This window comes from Apis dorsata, unplaced genomic scaffold, assembly GCF_000469605.1.
Source record: "Apis dorsata unplaced genomic scaffold, Apis dorsata 1.3 scaffold_18, whole genome shotgun sequence".
Lineage (NCBI taxonomy): Eukaryota > Metazoa > Arthropoda > Insecta > Hymenoptera > Apidae > Apis > Apis dorsata.
Window position 1 is genome coordinate 100,726 of NW_006263320.1, and position 7,708 is coordinate 108,433.

Here is a 7,708-nt window from a genome sequence, read left to right on the forward strand (position 1 = left end):
GGGGAGGAGAGGGCATTGTATAATATCTCGTGCGTTACCGGCGTATGCGAAGTGGGCGCATGCATGCACTACTGCCTTCTTCCTCGCTCGCTCGAGAAAGGCACGAGCCGAGCAACGAAGTTTCTAATTGGCCGTGATCGGTTCGTGTCTCGTTTGTTTTTTCTTTTCTTTTTTATTTTTTACAAATCAGAATTCGAACGAACGACGAATGTTTCTGCGATTGTTGGATTCGATCCAGTTGAATGATACGTTTGCAACATCTTTTTTTTTTTTTTTTTTTTTAATATTTCTCATTCGCGCAGATTATTCTCAATTAGGCTGGAAAAATGGGGGACATCCTGTATAATGAGGATTCCGTCTTTAAAAAAAAAAAAATTAATTTTTATCCGATGCGGACGAGGAATGTTGATTTGACAGGCGATCCAAGACGAATCGTTCGAAAATGATCGAGGGACAGGGGTACGGACGAAATCGAGGACTGATCAGCCGCGATCACGCAGCCAGCCTCTCCACCTTAATGAAGGTAATTAAGTTTTTCTGCATCTAGAAGTCACCACCGCCGCGCGGTTGATGGATGCTTTGCCCGATCTACACGTAAGTGGTAGCATGCAAGGGGAGTAGAGGGGCCAAATAGACCGAGAAGACGAATGAAAAATTAGCTCTTCGAGAGCGCGTTTTTGCCACGACCCTTCGTCACTCCCGGCGATTTTATTCCCGCCTAAGGTGTATCGCCTTCGATGCACTCGTTGCACCTTAGAAACGGAACGACCCCCGGTTGTCTAATCCGATAAATTACGCTTTACGTGCGGGCCACGGATTTAAAAATCATTCCGATTCCAATTTAATACAATCGGAGAAATTTTTTTCGATATTTTTTTCCCCGTCTTGTTTCTTTTGGAGGTAAAAAAGAACTAACTATTCCCATGAAACGAAAATAAAGTAAATACTTTTTATAATTAGTTTCTAATTGACTCTCTTTTGTAATATTCAAATAACTTTAAGTATAGAAAATAAGGTGAAATTTGAAAAATTAACACGATTTTTATCCTTTTATAATTTGTAATTTCGTGGAAATTGAATTATAGAAATATGAATGGAACTATAGTGGAATTATGACTAACGGTATTACATGATTCGAGGATCATTTTGATATTTCTGTAGAATACAGCAATATATTTATATTAAAATAAATAAATATTACAAATAGTAAATTAAAAATCAAAATCATCCTAATCTCCTAAAAAGTACTTATCCTGTTGGTCATCAATTTTCTATGCTAATAGTTCAATAGATTTATAGAAAATAAAATTTAAAAAATTACATTTTCATTCAATCATCATACTATGGATTCACAATATATATCTACTTCAAAGAGTTAAGAAGAATCAATATTTAATGAAAATGAAGTTATGCATTTTTCTGTATCTTACAAAATTGAGAGCGCGAAATTATAAAGGCCACGGATGATTATTGCGTTGAATTTTCAAAGGGAAAAGGGTAAATCGATGAAATTCACCGGCGTAGTCCGGATGAACCGACGAGATCTCAATTTAGCCGGAGTTGCTTTCACTCGAAGAAAAGATTAAAACGATTACCACGGAGATTGAGGAACGAGATGGACCGAGATACGGTAACGGAAAGAGGAAACGATCGGCCACGAGAAGTTGATAGCTGGAATTCTTGTTAGTCGATTGCATCATTAGCGAGAACCAAGGGATAACAAGAGAAAAAATAGCTTGGTGAAGAGCAACGCGAGTTTATTTTATATATATTTGTTGTTTGTTCCGTGCGAATTCTTTCATACTTCTTTTTGAATACTTGTACAGAATGATTCATAAATGCATATATCCATAATTTAAAGAATGAATTTATGATTGGTTCCAAAAATATCTGCTTCTTGAATATTTCTTATTTAGTTTTTAATTATAAATTCTGCTTTCTTTTGTAAATTATTCGTAACTCGTTACATTCATTGTACAAATATTCAAATATGAATTAAATAATTTCGATGCAGTAAAATCTTTTTTTTATGGATAAACGCGTAGAGATTATACGATATACGAAAATATATTCTTTTGAATATAATTTTTAATGCGCTATTTCCTATAAAAAGTATCAAACATAATTTATATCTAGAAAAATCATCTATGTATAGTATCTCTTTTAAGCAATGTTTAAACAAAAAATAGCTTATGAGTAATTCTCATTTATAGGATAAAATTAGACACCCTATATATTCACGCAGGTACGTGTCGGTATGCAGATCGGTGCTGTTTTATCAATCAAACATAGCTAGAGAACTACCTGTAGTAGAGTTCGAGGAACTCACTAGAAAACGCACATTCATCAAAATAGCAATGTTAAAATCATGTTGGAAAGTTACGGGAATATATATTAGAGATGTATAATTTCAAAGACACGCGTAAATTTTAAATTACGACAAATTTGCATGATAAATATAGGTAGGTAAACGCCATCGCGCGGAAGTTTATTTCCTCGTGAAACGGTATAAGGTTTACAAATATGTCGTATGACGTACCTCGATCGACGAGCAGAATACCCCTTCCTAACAGAGAGGAAGCGATGAAGCCTGATCCTGGTTGGAGGGATCGTAAAAATCTTGGGTATTGCCGGATCGACGAATTCATCGATGAGATCGAGCCGACGAGTCGATGTAGGGACCGGTTAAAGACGGAATGCGGTCTTGCCGCAAGAAAGACTTTGTAACCGATCAGCCAATCGACTCTCTCACAAGCTTGCGCAATGCACCGTGGAATGAGACACAATGCGCCGATGCACTACCCTCCTTTCGAACCGTCTCTTTTGGAAGGACCATGATGACCACACACCACGAATCTTTTATGATATAAGTCTAATAAAGACTTTCCATACTTTCTTTTAACTCTTGTGATTCGAATATGAATCGTTTTTGGCACAATTGACCAATTGGTGGTTCACAATCACGTTGATTAAATAACGAAAAATTATTAGGTTAGGATTTCGCTTTGAAAATCTAATTGTAATTATGAATAATTATTTATTATAAACTTTTGAAATAAAGGCAAAAATTAATTTTGATAAACAAAAGATTATTATTAAGAAATCACAGGGAAGTTTTTTCTGCTATAACACTTATTTAATCACACGCAAAAAATTAAACAACGTAAACGGTTTCAATCTACGTCCGCCATATTTTTTTAACTAAACGCCACCTATCAAATTGTTCTATTTTCTTCTTATTTGAATGACAATTAAAATTTGAAAATCTTTGAAAATACAAATAATTAGACGAACTTTTTAATCAAAAAGTCAAAAAATTTATCGAGAAAGTAATTAACAATTTTTCTATCGAAACAAAGTTTTTAAATCGACGTTACTTAAAAGATAATTTAAATTTAATTCAAGATAAGTTTGAATCTATCATATTTTGATGTAGATACCATATTTCAAAGATAAATTGTAAAATATCTTTCGACAAATGTCAGATTGTAAAATCTCGAGCGTAAAACAACTTTCGAACGAAAGATTTTGATTAATCATATGGAATTCGAACAGAATCAAATATCCTAGTATCGTAGAAGGCTACGATGTTAATTCCTGTCATCGGAGACACTGTAATCGATCGGAAATCAAGCCTCTAGTGTCGTTTGCGTAATCTTCGAAGGCTAAATCCACATATAATATGTGGCAAGATGCAGAAGTGTTAGTCTCCTTTCTTCGTTTCTCCTTGTCGATCGTGGCCCCCTTTTCATCGTTGGGGCGCCTTACATCTCATACGGCCCTGGCCACACGTTACGGGCTTCAAACCACAGAGCCTAACGTTCCCATATGTATCATATGTTCTGTCCTACCGTACACTGTCACGCGTACGCACACCTATGCACGCATGTCAATTCTCACGCACTCGTGCACGCACATCGACCACTTAAGTTTTTTATAAAACAAAAAAACATCAGAATTTCTGCTTCAAAACAATTAGATTGCGCCTTCAAAAGATTTTCAAGATTGAAGGAATTATATTGTCTCTAATTGATGAAAATCTTATCAAATTTTTATTACGTAATTTATGTAATATATAATTTTTAAATCAATTTATTTTACGAAATATATAATTCATATTCACAAAATATTCTATTCTATTTGCTATATCTTTTATATATTTGTTTCAATACTTGAAATGAACGAATAACATTATTGATATAAATTTACGTAAATAATAAAAACCTAGCATACATAACAATACTTACATAAAATTTAAATGATTTCAAAACTAGATATAGGGATATTATATTATGTAAATTGATTTATTTCTGCATTCACAGTGTTCATATTACCTAACCTATTACACACGAACCCAATAATTGAATGACCGTGCGAAGTTTTAAAGTCTTATCGTACTTCTCATCATAGATGATAATCTTGAAATTCCACTACCAATTAAATTTAAATCTATTCGTACACGAAATTATAATTTCACAGAGAACGATACGATAAAAGAGAAATGAAAGACATCGCGTCGGACGTAGAGATACAGGAAACCATTGCGGGGACATACTCTAACTGCTATAGAACAGGTTGCGGTCATTGCGGCATTATATTCGTTTACTTTACGTTAATCATGGCGTTTTATGGTAATTCAATCGCGTCTTTCCCGTGCGTCTGTACACTCCCTTCTGTCACCCGTATTAGTTCACAATCTTTCATTCTGCAATCGATCCTTACATATACACACATATATATATATATATATATATATATATATATACATATATATATCGATACGAGGAAAGGATCGTGCATACCGGTAATTCGATCGATCTCAATCGATAGATCGATTGGCCGTCGTAAGTTGCCCTCGGCTAAACTCGTGGCTCGTCGATCAAAACCTTGTCCCCATGTAAGGAGAACCGATTTGTTCGTTAATAATCCTTCGTCGTTAGTGCTTAATTAATGCCTCTCATAATTAGCTTTCTCTAGGAGAAGAATAATCTGTTCTTTTTTTTTTCTTGTTTTTTTTTTCTTTTCTATTTAATAATCACTCCTCTATCAACGATTAACCGGTTCTAACCCCACTTCTCCAACTTCGACCAGAGTTTAATGTCTCTTTGATCTCGGCTTATTGGCTGTTTACGATATACCAAATGATTTACGATCTTTAGAACCGTATGTCATAAATCTTTCTCTTTCTCTCGGAATAGAGCGCGCAATTTTTCTACGGAGGATCAAACGATTCGACTCGCTCGCGTTAACGCGCATCGAGCCGTGTTACTTTTAATTGTACACCGTGAGCTGAAATCGCGCTTGTTACCGCGTCGTATAACGGGCGTACAACGCCCTTTAAACAAGCTCTAGCTGCCTCTCGGACGGATAATTCTTCTAGCGCACGTGGGTAGAGCATTAAAGAGCTTGATCCATTACGGGTAATCACTTCTGACAGTATCGTGGCGGACAAAAGTCATTGCTCCTCCGAAGGACTGGCCGAAGAGGTTTTCTTGAATATTTTTCGACACATAATACTCTGGGCGGTTAGCTCCGTGCTCGCTCCATCAACTTCGATCAAATCCTGCAAGATGGAGAGAAAGAGAGGTCTCGAGGGTCTCGATAATAAGCTTAGACATCATCTCTCTTCGGGATAAGGAGGAAAGGGAAGTGTATGACCGGGGAAAGAGAAGTTTTGTGGTTACGTCGCAGTTAAAATGTTTGTCGTATAATTTCTCAGACGAACGATAGATGATACTTTACTTTATTTGTAAATCAAGAATAAAAAGAACGATTTTATAGATGTCGATACGTTTTGGGAAAAAATTTGAAGAATAATGATTGGATTGCAATTTTTTATGCAACTATATACGTTTAAATATCTATACAACTAATGTATAGAATATATGAAATATTACATTTGTGTACTGTAATTTTCGTTGCAACACAATAATAGATTATAAGAATAATTTTTTCATAACTTGTTACGTACCATTTATTTAAAGGAAATTAATTTGTAATTTGAATTTTAAAATTTCAAGTTTTTGAGTGAGAAAAAAGGTAAAAGATCGATTGGTTTTTCATATATGTATAAAACATGAAAGAAATCAATACCTGAAGGAAAAAAATAATAGAAAGAAGAAGACAAAGAAGTTGGAAGGGAAAAGGAGGAAGCCAATGATATTTTTGTGGTAGCGCAAAGTTAAGGCCGTGGCCGCAGAGCAAACGTCGGTCGGCCGTAATCTTCGGTCAATTTCCGAGCAAGAGGCAAGCAATCTTACTGTGCAAACAAAAAGGTGGCCACCGTGGGGTTATCTTTCGAAAAAGGAACGAGATGAAAGGAGATGGAGAGAATCACTGATCGACCCTTTGTCGGCCCTTCAACCGAGAGTCTGTTCCAGTGGCAATCGCATCGATAATTTCACTTCGTTTCTCGACTACCGTACAAATCCCCCTTGTAAATGCAATCCTAGTATCCCCTCGTGTAACCTCTTCCTCATCCGATTTTTCTAAAATTCCCAACACTTCCACCCCGCACGTCCGTCTACGTGGAATTTTCATCCACTCCAATCACGTAAGATAATCTACCATGTTTTTGCCGTGAGAACGTAAGATACAATGATTCGATGGAGAATATAAATTTATATTCTTTTTGTTTTGCTCATCGAATTATCTAGTCTAATGTTACCGATCATTTCGTCCATTCAAATTAACGATCATCCATCGAATCGATATCAAGAAGAAGAAAGACGATCGCAAGAAACCTGTGTGAAATAGAAAAAAAGGGGTAAGTATATGCTGTTTAACACATTCAATGCGGATAACATGAATATATACCTCATGGGAATTTTCTATTCTATATATAGAGATCCTGTCACCAGTATGTACAACAATTCTGAATTTCATCGTATTTTTCACCATTTTATAACAAATATCAAAGACTTACATGATTGTGGATGTCATATTGAAAATGTTATAAGAGATAGTTAATCTAGCTTAACGTGATCTGAAGAAAAAAACAATTATAAAAAAAAATTAAAAGAGAAATATTAGATAATTTTATGTAAAATAAACTGTATAAAAATAAATATTAAATATAAACTTACAAATAAAAAAATAATGAACCTTTGAGAAAAATGAGCTAATAAAACTATGTTAAATATTACCAAGGAGAAAATGGAAGGAAATGCAGAGAAGATAGTTGATAGGTAAGTAAATTGCCATAACTTCGACGCAGGCAATCAGTTTTCCATCATGACTCTATTACCGGCCGATCTAATTAATGCCTCAGAATTTTTCTTATCGAAAGCGGATGATTCCGTGGAGAGTGTAGGGTTAAGACATCGGTCGATCGATCTTTCCATGCGCCGGTGAAAACAAATGAGCTTCGGACAGGCCGAGGTTCGAAGCGGTCCTTTTGAGGCCCTTTTGATGCCCGGCAGCTCTTGGGTCAGGCTGCGCCATTCACGGTAGCCGTTCGGTCTCCTCTGACCCCCGACACTTTTCTTATTTCTCTTTTACCCTTTTTTACATCATCCAGCCGACCATCGCCTCATTCCCTACTGGAACACCGTAATGAACCTAGCGGAATGGACAATGGTCCTGCTACGTCCTGATGCCTCTCGCCACCAGAAAGGTTAATAACGATCCTCTGCGATCATTAGTAATTACCCTTTCCCGCTTCTCGCCAAATTTTCGCTCTAACTCTCTTCTTCTTGTTTTTTTTTTT

General features: G+C 35.8%; 1 long non-coding RNA gene across 2 annotated transcripts; it reads right to left on the bottom strand.

Annotated features, from left to right (window-relative positions):
• Positions 1–4,290: 4,290 nt before the first annotated feature.
• LOC102678053 lies at positions 4,291–7,702 on the bottom strand. 2 transcript variants are annotated; one of them, XR_420600.2, is made up of 3 exons: positions 7,146–7,702; positions 6,817–6,985; positions 4,291–6,743 (listed from the first exon to the last, which is right to left on the bottom strand). It is a non-coding gene; the product is annotated as an uncharacterized LOC102678053 (long non-coding RNA). The 2 variants fall into 2 exon arrangements; XR_420601.2 differs by having other exon boundaries at positions 7,086–7,702.
• Positions 7,703–7,708: the final 6 nt, after the last annotated feature.